Raw genomic sequence first — 12,826 nt, 5'->3', positions numbered from 1 at the left:
AATCGATTAGGTTGTTACTCTGTAGAGGTTTGTGCACTTTACCCGCAAGAATCGTTCCCTCCTTTAAGTCTTCGCACTGCCTGGTGTTTGAAGACGGGACGAATGAAATAGGGTCTTCCGAAGAGTTCCTTGTTGGAAATATGCCCTAGAGGCAATAATAAAATGGTTATTATTGTATTTCCTTGTTCATGATGATTGTCTATTGTTCATGCTATAATTGTATTAACTGGAAACCGTAATACATGTGTGAATACATAGACCACAACATGTCCCTAGTAAGCCTCTAGTTGACTAGCTCGTTGATCAACAGATAGTCATGGTTTCCTGACTATGGACATTGGATGTCATTGATAACGGGATCACATCATTAGGAGAATGATGTGATGGACAAGACCCAATCCTAAGCATAGCACAAGATCGTGTAGTTCGTTTGCTAGAGCTTTTCCAAATGTCAAGTATCATTTCCTTAGACCATGAGATTGTGCAACTCCCGGATATCATAGGAGTGCTTTGGGTGTGCCAAACGTCACAACGTAACTGGGTGGCTATAAAGGTGCACTACGGGTATCTCCGAAAGTGTCTGTTGGGTTGGCACGAATCGAGACTGGGATTTGTCACTCCGTATGACGGAGAGGTATCTCTGGGCCCACTCGGTAATGCATCATCATAATGAGCTCAATGTGACCAAGTGTTTGGTCACGGGATCATGCATTACGGTACGAGTAAAGTGACTTGCCGGTAACAAGATTGAACAAGGTATTGGGATACCGACGATCGAATCTCGGGCAAGTAACGTACCGATTGACAAAGGGAATTGTATACGGGATTGATTGAATCCTCGACATCGTGGTTCATCCGATGAGATCATCGTGGAACATGTGGGAGCCAACATGGGTATCCAGATCCCGCTGTTGGTTATTGACCGGAGAGTCGTCTCGGTCATGTCTGCATGTCTCCCGAACCCGTAGGGTCTACACACTTAAGGTTCGGTGACGCTAGGGTTGTAGAGATATTAGTATGCGGAAATCCGAAAGTCGTTCGGAGTCCCGGATGAGATCCCGGACGTCATGAGGAGTTCCGGAATGGTCCGGAGGTAAAGATTTATATATGAAAAGTCCTATTTTGGCCACCGGAAAATGTTCGGGATTTTTCGGTATTGTACCGGGAAGGTTCTAGAAGGTTCCGAAGTGGGGCCCACCTGCATGGGGGGACCCACATGAATGTGGGTAGTGGGGTCAAGGCCCCACACCCCTGGTCAAGGCGCACCAAGATCCCACCTTAGAAGGAATAAGATCATATCCCGAAGGGATAAGATCAAGATCCCTAAAAAAGGGGGATAACAATCGGTGGGGAAGGGAAATGATGGGATTTCTTCCCCCCACCTTTGCCAACGCCCCAATGGACTTGGAGGGCAAGAAACCAGCCCCCTCCACCCCTATATATAGCGGGAGGTGCATGGGAGCAGCACCCCAAGCCCTGGCGCCTCCTTCCATCCCGTGACACCTCTTCCTCCCCGCTTGCGCTTGGCGAAGCCCTGCCGGGATCCCGCTACTTCCACCACCACGCCGTCGTGCTGCTGGATCTCCATCAACTTCTCCTCCCCCCTTGCTGGATCAAGAAGGAGGAGACGTCCCCGCTCCGTACGTGTGTTGAACGCGGAGGTGCCGTCCGTTCGGCGCTAGGATCATCGGTGATTTGGATCACGACGAGTACGACTCCATCAACCCCGTTCTCTTGAACGCTTCCGCTAGCGATCTACAAGGGTATGTAGATGCACTCCTCCCCTCTCGTTGCTAGCATCTCCTAGATTGATCTTGGTGACACGTAGGAAAATTTTGAATTTCTGCTACGTTCCCCAACAGTGGCATCATGAGCTAGGTTTATGCGTAGATTCTATGCACGAGTAGAACACAAAGTAGTTGTGGGCGATGATTTGTTCAATTTGCTTGCCGTTACTAGTCTTATCTTGATTCGGCGGCATTGTGGGATGAAGCGGCCCGGACCGACCTTACACGTACACTTACGTGAGACAGGTTCCACCGACTGACATGCACTTGATGCATAAGGTGGCTAGCGGGTGTCTGTCTCTCCTACTTTTGTCGGATCGGATTCAATGAAGAGGGTCCTTATGAAGGGTAAATAGCAATTGGCATATCACCGTTGTGGCTTTTGCGTAGGTAAGAAACGTTCTTGCTAGAAACCCATAGCAGCCACGTAAAACATGCAACAACAATTAGAGGACGTCTAACTTGTTTTTGCAGGGTATGCTATGTGATGTGATATGGCCAAAAGGATGTGATGAATTATATATATGTGATGTATGAGATTGATCATGTTCTTGTAATAGGAATCACTACTTGTATGTCGATGAGTATGACAACCGGCAGGAGCCATAGGAGTTGTCTTAATTTATTGTATGACCTGCGTGTCAATGAAAATCGCCATGTAATTACTTTACTTTATTGCTAACCGTTAGCCATAGTAGTAGAAGTAATAGTTGGCGAGACAACTTCATGAAGACACGATGATGGAGATCATGGTGTCATGCCGGTGACGAAGGTGATCATGCCGCGCCTCGAAGATGGAGATCAAAAGGCGCAAGATGATATTGGCCATATCATGTCACTTTATGATTTGCGTGTGATGTTTGTCATGTTTACATCTTATTTGCTTAGAACGACGGTAGCATAAATAAGATGATCCCTCTCTAAAATTTCATGAATGTGTTCCCCCTAACTGTGCACCGTTGCGAAGGATCGTTGTTTCGAAGCACCACGTGATGATCGGGTGTGATAGATTCTAACATTCGCATACAACGAGTGTAAGCCAGATTTACACATGCGAAACACTTAGGTTGACTTGACGAGCCTAGCATGTACAGACATGGCCTCGGAACACAAGAGACCGAAAGGTCGAACATGAGTCATATAGAAGATACGATCAACATGAAGATGTTCACCGATGATGACTAGTTCGTCTCACGTGATGATCGGACACGGCCTAGTTGACTCGGATCATGTATCACTTAGATGACTAGAGGGATGTCTATCTGAGTGGGAGTTCATTAAATAATTTGATTAGATGAACTTAATTATCATGAACATAGTCAAAAGGTCTTTGCAAATTATGTCGTAGCTTACGCTTTAGTTCTACTAAGATATGTTCCTAGAGAAAATTTAGTTGAAAGTTGATAGTAGCAATTATGCGGACTGGGTCCGTAAACTGAGGATTGTCCTCATTGCTGCACAGAAGGCTTATGTCCTTAATGCACTGCTCGGTGTGCTGAACCTCGAGCGTCGTTTGTGGATGTTGCGAACATCTGACATACACGTTTTGATGACTACGTGATAGTTCAGTGCGTAATGTTGAACGGTTTAGAATTGAGGCACCGAAGACATTTTGAAACATCGCGGAACATATGAGATGTTCCAAGAGCTGAAATTGGGATTTTAGGCTCGTGCCCACGTCAAGAGGTATGAGACCTCTGACAAGTTTCTTTAGCCTGCAAACTAAGGGAGAAAAGCTCAACCGTTGAGCATGTGCTCAGATTGTCTGAGTACTACAATCGCTTGAATCGAGTGGGAGTTAATCTCCCAGATGAGATAGTGATGGTTCTCCAAAGTCACTGCCACCAAGCTACTAGAGCTTCGTGATGAACTATAACAAATCAGGGATAGATATGATGATCCTTGAGCTATTCGCGATGTTTGACACCACGAAAGTAGAAATCAAGTAGGAGCATCAATTGTTGATGGTTAGTAAAACCACTAGTTTCAAGAAGGGCAAGGGAAAGAAGGGATACTTCATGAAACGGCAAATCAGTTGCTGCTCTAGTGAAGAAACCCAAGTTGAACCCAAACCCGAGACTAAGTGCTTCTGTAATGAGGGGAATGGTCACTGAAGCAGAACTACCCTAGATACTTGGTAGATGAGAAGGTAGGCAAGGTCGACAGAAGTATATTGGATATACATTATATTAATGTGTACTTTACTAGTACTCCTAGTAGCACCAGGGTATTAGATACCGGTTCGGTTGCTAAGTGTTGGTAACTCGAAATAAAAGGCTACGGAATAAACGGAGACTAGCTAAAGGTGAGATGACGATATGTGTTGGAAGTGTTTCCAAGGTTGATGTGATCAAACATCGCACGCTCCCTCTAGCATCGAGATTGGTGTTAAACCTAAATAATCGTTATTTGGTGTTTGCGTTGAGCATAGACATGATTGGATTATGTTTATCGCAATACGGTAATTCATTTAAGGAGAATAATGGTTACTCTGTTTATTTGAGTAATACCTTCAATGGTCTTGCACCTAAAATGAATGGTTCATTGAATCTCGATCGTAGTGATACACATGTTCATGCCAAAAGATATAAACTAGTAATGATAGTACCACATACTTGTGGCACTGCCATTTGAGTCATATTGGTATAAAACGCATGAAGAAGCTCCATGTTGATGGATCTTTGGACTCACTTGTTTTTGAAAAGATTGAGACATGCGAACCATGTCTATTAGTATATATATGCATGAAGAAAGTCCATACAGATGGATCGTTTGGACTCACTTGATTTTGAATCACTTGAGACATGCAAATCATACCACATGGGCAAGATGACTGAAAGGCCTTGTTTTCAGTAAGATGGAACAAGAAAGCAACTTGTTGGAAGTAATAACTTTTGATGTGTGCAGTCCAATGAGTGTTGAGGCATGCAGTGGATATCGTTATGTTCTTGCTTCATAGATGATTTGAGTAGATGCTGAGTATATTTACTTGATGAAACACAAGTTTGAATTATTGAAAGGTTCAAGTAATTTCAGAGTGAAGTTGAAGATCGTCGTGACAAGAGGATAAAATGTCTGTGATATGATCATAGAGATGAATATCTGAGTTACGAGTTTGGCACACAATTAAGAAATTGTGGAAATTGTTTCACGACTAATACCGCCTGGAACACCATAGTGTGATGGTGTGTCCGAACATCATAACTGCACCCTATTGGATATGGTGCATACCATGATGTCTCTTATCGAATTACACTATCGTTTATGGGTTAGGCATTAGAGACAACCGCATTCACTTTAAATAGGGCACCACGCAATTCCGTTGAGACGACACCGTATGAACTATGGTTTAGAGAAACCTAAGCTGTTGTTTCTGAAAAGTTTGGGGCTGCGACGCTTATGTGGAAAAGTTTCAGGCTGATAAGCTCGAACCCAAAGCGGATAAATGCATCTTCATAGAATACCCAAAACAGTTAGGTATACCTCCTATTTCAGATCCGGAAGCAAAGTGATTGTTTCTAGAAACAGGTCCTTTCTCGAGGAAAAGTTTCTCTCGAAAGAATTGAGTGGGAGGATGGTGGAGACTTGATGAGGTTATTGAACCATGACTTCAACTAGTGTGTAGCAGGGCACAGGAAGTTGTTCCTGTGGCACCTACACCAATTGAAGTGGAAGCTTATGATAGTGATCATGAAACTTCGGATCAAGTCACTACCAAACCTCGTAGGACGACAAGGATGCATGCTACTTCAGAGTGGGACGTAATCCTGTCTTGGAAGTCATGTTGCTAGACAACAATGAACCTACGAGCTATGGAGAAGCGATGATGGGCCCGGATTCCGACGAATGGCTCGAGGCCATAAAATCCGAGAGAGGATCCATGTATAAAAACAAAGTGTAGACTTTGGAAGAACTACTTGATGGTCGTAAGGCTGTTGGGTGCAGATGGATTTTAAAAGGAAGACAGACAATGATGGTAAGTGTCACCATTAAGAAAGCTCGACTTGTCGTTAAGATGTTTTCCAGCAAGTTCAAGGAGTTGACTGCGATGAGACTTTCTCACTCGTAGCGATGCTAAGAGTCTGTTGGAACTATATTAGCAGTTACTGCATTATTTATGAAATCTTGCAGATAGGATGTCAAAACATTGTTTCCTCGACGATTTTCTTGAGGAAAGGTTGTATGTGATACAACCAGAAGGTTTTATCAATCCTGAAAGATGCTAACAAGTATGCAAAGCTCCAGCAATCCTTCTAAGGATTGGAGTAAGCATCTCGGAGTTGGAATGTACGCTTTGATGAGAGGATCAAAGCTTTTGGGTTTATACAAAGTTTATGAGAAACTTGTATTTCCAAAGAAGTGAGTGGGAGCACTATAGAATTTCTGATGAGTATATGTTGTTGACATATTGTTGATCGGAAATGATGTAGAATTTCTGCAAAGCATCCAGGGTTATTTGAAAAGTGTTTTTCAATGGAAAACCTGGATTAAGCTACTTGAACATTGAGCATCAAGATCTATAAGGATAGATCAAAACGCTTAATAGTACTTTCAAATGAATGCATACCGTGACAGGATTTTGAAGGAGTTCAAAATAGATCAGCAAAGAAGGAGTTCTTGGCTGTGTTACAAGGTGTGAGTATTGAGTAAGACTCAAAACATGACCACGGCAGAAGAGAGAGAAAGGACGAAGGTTGTCCCCTATGCTTTAGACGTAGGCTCTACAGTATGTTATGCTGTGTACCGCACCTGAAGTGTGCCTCGCCATGAATTAGTCAAGGGGTATAAGAGTGATCCAGGAATGGATCACATGACAGCGGTCGAACTTATCCTTAGTAACTAGTGGACTAAGGAATTTTCTCGATTATGGAGGTGGAAAAGGAGTTCGTCGTAAAGGGTTACATCGATGCAAACTTTGACACTAATCCGGATGACTCTGAGTAGTAAACCGGATTCGTATAGTAGAGAAGTTATTTGGAATAGCTCCAAGTAGCGCGTGGTAGGTACATCTACAAGATGACATAGAGATTTGTAAAGCACACACGGATCTGAAAGGTTCAGACCCATTGACTAATAACCTCTCTCACAAGCGAGATATGAACAAACCCCATGGGTGTTGGATTCATTACAATCACATAGTGATGTGAACTAGATTATTGACTCTAGTGCAAGTGGGAGACTGTTGGAAATATGCCCTAGAGGCAATAATAAAATGGTTATTATTGTATTTCCTTGTTCATGATGATTGTCTATTGTTCATGCTATAATTGTATTAACTGGAAACCGTAATACATGTGTGAATACATAGACCACAACATGTCCCTAGTAAGCCTCTAGTTGACTAGCTCGTTGATCAACAGATAGTCATGGTTTCCTGACTATGGACATTGGATGTCATTGATAACGGGATCACATCATTAGGAGAATGATGTGATGGACAAGACCCAATCCTAAGCATAGCACAAGATCGTGTAGTTCGTTTGCTAGAGCTTTTCCAAATGTCAAGTATCATTTCCTTAGACCATGAGATTGTGCAACTCCCGGATATCATAGGAGTGCTTTGGGTGTGCCAAACGTCACAACGTAACTGGGTGGCTATAAAGGTGCACTACGGGTATCTCCGAAAGTGTCTGTTGGGTTGGCACGAATCGAGACTGGGATTTGTCACTCCGTATGACGGAGAGGTATCTCTGGGCCCACTCGGTAATGCATCATCATAATGAGCTCAATGTGACCAAGTGTTTGGTCACGGGATCATGCATTACGGTACGAGTAAAGTGACTTGCCGGTAACGAGATTGAACAAGGTATTGGGATACCGACGATCGAATCTCGGGCAAGTAACGTACCGATTGACAAAGGGAATTGTATACGGGATTGATTGAATCCTCGACATCGTGGTTCATCCGATGAGATCATCGTGGAACATGTGGGAGCCAACATGGGTATCCAGATCCCGCTGTTGGTTATTGACCGGAGAGTCGTCTCGGTCATGTCTGCATGTCTCCCGAACCCGTAGGGTCTACACACTTAAGGTTCGGTGACGCTAGGGTTGTAGAGATATTATTATGCGGAAATCCGAAAGTCGTTCGGAGTCCCGGATGAGATCCCGGACGTCATGAGGAGTTCCAGAATGGTCCGGAGGTAAAGATTTATATATGGAAAGTCCTATTTTGGCCACCGGAAAATGTTCGGGATTTTTCGGTATTGTATCGGGAAGGTTCTAGAAGGTTCCGAAGTGGGGCCCACCTGCATGGGGGGACCCACATGAATGTGGGTAGTGGGGTCAAGGCCCCACACCCCTGGTCAAGGCGCACCAAGATCCCACCTTAGAAGGAATAAGATCATATCCCGAAGGGATAAGATCAAGATCCCTAAAAAAGGGGGATAACAATCGGTGGGGAAGGGAAATGATGGGATTTCTTCCCCCCACCTTTGCCAACGCCCCAATGGACTTGGAGGGCAAGAAACCAGCCCCCTCCACCCCTATATATAGTGGGGAGGCGCATGGGAGCAGCACCCCAAGCCCTGACGCCTCCTTCCCTCCCGTGACACCTCTTCCTCCCCGCTTGCGCTTGGCGAAGCCCTGCCGGGATCCCGCTACTTCCACCACCACGCCGTCGTGCTGCTGGATATCCATCAACTTCTCCTCCCCCCTTGCTGGATCAAGAAGGAGGAGACGTCCCCGCTCCGTACGTGTGTTGAACGCGGAGGTGCCGTCCGTTCGGCGCTAGGATCATCGGTGATTTGGATCACGACGAGTACGACTCCATCAACCCCGTTCTCTTGAACGCTTCCGCTCTCGATCTACAAGGGTATGTAGATGCACTCCTCCCCTCTCGTTGCTAGCATCTCATAGATTGATCTTGGTGACACGTAGGAAAATTTTGAATTCCTGCTACGTTCCCCAACAGTGGCATCATGAGCTCAGGGGCGACGGCTTCGGGGGCTCCTGGATAGGGAGATGATGTCAAGGAGGTGCGTCAAGAAGTTGAGGTTCGGGTGAAGATGCTTGGAGGGGCAGAGGGTGCTCACTGGCGTCGGGAGTGGCGGCGAACCGAGGCGGCGGCGGTGAGATGCGTTCGGCGAGGGCGCGAGCTACAGGTGGAGTTGAGCTTAGGGTTTTGGGGGGATCGAGAGAGGAGGGAGCTGGGTTTATATAGGGCATCAACTTGGGGAAGGGGGCGTCTCGGGATCGTGATCCCGTGGAACTCAGACGCGGCGGCGGCGGCGAACGCGCTCTGGCGCGGTGTCGTGGGCGAGGGGTTAGGGTGGGGCCGACGGGTCAGTGAGAGAGAGAGGGAGAGCGATCGGGCGACCGAGGGCGAGGGGGTTCGGGCATCGGGCGCTGGGGGCAGGCCGGCTCGGGCGTCGGTGGGCTGCGCTCGGCGCTGGCTGGGCCGGTTGGCCTGGCTGGCGCCTGGGGCTTTCCCTTTTTTTTGAATTAGAGGGAAGGAAAAATATAGAAAAAGTACATATTATTTTTATATAGGACATATATATATATATATATATATCAAAATTCTCAGGGGAATTAATCCTACAACGTGGACATTTTTCCAGAGGTAAAACTCAAACTAAAAAAAACAATTTCTGGAAATCCCAAATAAAATTCAAATTTGAATTCAAACTTTTTGGCAATACATTTCTTCTGATATTTTTGGAGTGTCATGTTAGCTCCTCTCATACTTTTGATCAAGTATTTGTCAGGGATATTTGAAATAAATTTCAATGCCAAATCAAGTTCAAATTCACAACAAAAACTCAACTGCCTCTGAAATTTTCAAATGCCACTCAATTTCAATCAAAATGCATAGATGCTTAGCTAATAATTGTAAAACATTCCAAATTGAAAATTTGGGATGTTACAAACCTACCCACCTTAAGATGAATCTTGCCCTCGAGATTCGGGTTGGCTAGCAAATAGGTGCAGGTGGTCTCGGCGAAGGTCTTCTTCTCGCTCCGAGGTGGCTTCCTCCTCGGAATGATGACTCCACAAAACCTTGCAAAACTTGATGATTTTGCTGCGGGTGACTCTGTTCGCAGTCTCAAGAATTCGGACGGGTTTCTCCTCATAAGTCAGATCACTGTCGAGCTGTATGGCCTCTAGGGGCAGTGTGTCTCTCAATGGAATTTCGGCCATCTCAGCATGGCATTTCTTCAGTTGAGAAACATGGAAGACATCGTGAACTCCGGACAATCCTTTCGGCAATTCCAGCTTGTATGCAACTTCTCCTCTGCGTTCGAGGATTTTATAGGGGCCTATAAACCGGGGTGCTAACTTTCCTTTAACACCAAACCTCTTGATTCCACGAAGTGGGGACACACGGAGATATGCTCGGTCTCCAACTTCATACTTTATCTCCTTGCGTTTACTGTCGGCATAACTCTTCTGTCTCGACTGGGCTATCTTGAGTCTATCTCGAATCAGCTTGACCTTCTCTTTGGAGTCTCTGATAAGATCGGGACCAAAAAGTTTTCGATCTCCAACACCATCCCACAACAATGGTGTTCTGCACCTCCTTCCGTATAGAGCTTCGAAAGGGGCCATTTTCAGACTGGTCTGATAACTGTTGTTGTACGAGAACTCTGCATATGGCAAGTTGTCATCCCAGCTAGACCCATAGTCTAGCGCACAGGCTCCCAACATGTCCTCCAAAATCTGGTTGACTCTCTCGGTCTGTCCATCTGTGTGCGGATGAAAAGCTGTACTGAACTCCAGCCTCGTACCCAAAGTTTCATGCAACTGATTCCAAAACTTTGAGGTAAATTGTGTTCCTCTATCTGACATGATACTCCTCGGAACTCCATGCAGACATACGATCCTGGTCATGTATATCTTGGCTAACTTAGCGCTGGTATATGTGGTCTTCACGGGAATGAAATGAGCTACCTTGGTCAAGCGATCAACCACTACCTAGATAGAATCATAACCTGAACGGGTCCTCGGTAATCCTGTGATAAAATCCATTCCAAGTTTTTCCCATTTCCACTCGGGTATCGGCAAAGGTTGAAGTAACCCTGCCGGCTTCTGATGTTCCGCCTTTACTCGCTGACAAACATCGCATACTGCTACGTACTCGGCAATATCCTTCTTCATACCTGTCCACCAGAAACTTTCCTTCAAATCCAGATACATCTTGGTGTTGCCTGGGTGAATCGAGTACGGTGAATCATGGCCCTCCTGAAGAATTTACTTCCTGACCTCTGGGTCATTAGGCACATAGATGCGATCCTCAAACCATAAAGTTCCGTGCTCATCTTCACGAAAACCTTTCGCCTTTCCGTTACACATCTTTTCCTTTATCTCTGCAATTCCCTTGTCTGTCTTCTGGGCTTCACGGATTCTTTCGGTCAGAGTGGACTGTATATCCAAGGTGGCGACAAATCCTCTCGGTACTATCTCCAGTCGGAGCTCTCTGATATCGTCGGCTAATTCCTGAGGTAATCCTCTAGCTATGAGGGTGTTCACATAACTTTTACGGCTCAAGGCATCTGCTACAACATTTGCCTTCCCTGGGTGATAATGCAATCTCATGTCATAGTCCTTGATCAATTCAAGCCATCTCCTCTGCCTGAGGTTCAATTCCTTCTGCGTGAAAATATACTTCAGGCTCTTATGATTCGTGTAAACATCACAACTGTTTCCGACAAGGAAATGTCTCCAGGTCTTGAGTGCGTGCACTACGGCTGCTAACTCCAAATCGTGTGTGGCATAATTCATCTCGTGAGGTCGTAGCTGTCTGGAGGTATAAGCTACAACTTTTCCTTCCTGCATGAGCACTCCTCCGAGTCCTTGACGAGAATCGTCACAATATACCTGGTAATCCTTGTGTATGTCCGGCAAAATTAGCACCGGGGCGGTAACCAAACGTTTCTTTAGCTCCTGAAAACTGGCTTCACAATCCTCGGTCCAAATGTACTTGGCTTCCTTCTTCAACAGCTCAGTCATGGGCTTGGCAATCTTGGAGAAATTCTCAATAAACCTCCGATAATATCCTGCGAGTCCGAGAAAACTGCGGATCTCCTTGACTGAGGTGGGGGACTGCCAGTTGGTGACTGATTCAACCTTGGTGGGGTCGACTGCTATTCCTTCTCCTGAAATAACATGTCCGAGGAATCCGACTTCCTTCAGCCAAAATTCACATTTGCTGAACTTGGCATATAACTGATGTTCCCGGAGTTTCTCCAGAACTAGACGCAGATGTTCCTTATGCTCTTCCTCGCTCTTGGAGAAAACCAATATGTCATCGATGAACACCACGACAAACTTGTCCAGATATTCCATAAATACCTTGTTCATCATGCTCATGAAATACGCAGGGGCATTAGTTAATCCGAATGACATGACGGTATACTCATATAAACCATACCTGGTGGTGAAAGCTGTTTTGGGTATATCCTGTTCACGAATCTTCAACTGATGATACCCTGATCGAAGATCGATCTTGGAGAATACCTTGGCTCCAACTAGTTGATCAAATAAATCATTAATCATCGGCAGAGGGTACTTGTTCTTGATGGTCACATCGTTCAATGAACGATAATCCACAACCATTCTCAGGGTTCCATCCTTCTTCTCTACCAAAAGAACTGGGCTCCCCAAGGTGACGAGCTTGGGCGAATATATCCTTTCTCCAATAGCTCCTTAATTTGCTTCTTGATCTCTTCCAAATCATTCGGGGGCATCCGATAGGGTCTCTTGGATATTGGGGCTGTGCCGGGCAATAACTCAATCAAAAACTCAATGTCTCTGTCCGGTGGCATTCCTGGTAATTCCTCTGGAAACACATCAGGAAAATCTTGCACTACGGGCACTTCCTCCTGAACAACACCCGTGAGGGAATTCACCCGATTCTTCATTGGTGTGCGTCTGGATACATACTTGTCCTCTTCTGCTCCGGGGTGGTGAGCAAAATCGTCTTGCGAGCACAGTCGATGTTTCCTTCAAACTTGGTCAACCAATCCATGCCTAGAATTACATCCAAACTCTAGGATTCCAATACTATGAGGTCTGCGGGAAAATCATGGTTTCCGATG

The sequence above is a fragment of the Aegilops tauschii genome, chromosome 6 (assembly GCF_002575655.3).
Source record: "Aegilops tauschii subsp. strangulata cultivar AL8/78 chromosome 6, Aet v6.0, whole genome shotgun sequence".
Classification (NCBI taxonomy): domain Eukaryota; kingdom Viridiplantae; phylum Streptophyta; class Magnoliopsida; order Poales; family Poaceae; genus Aegilops; species Aegilops tauschii.
Note: the sequence above shows the minus strand (reverse complement) of the source record.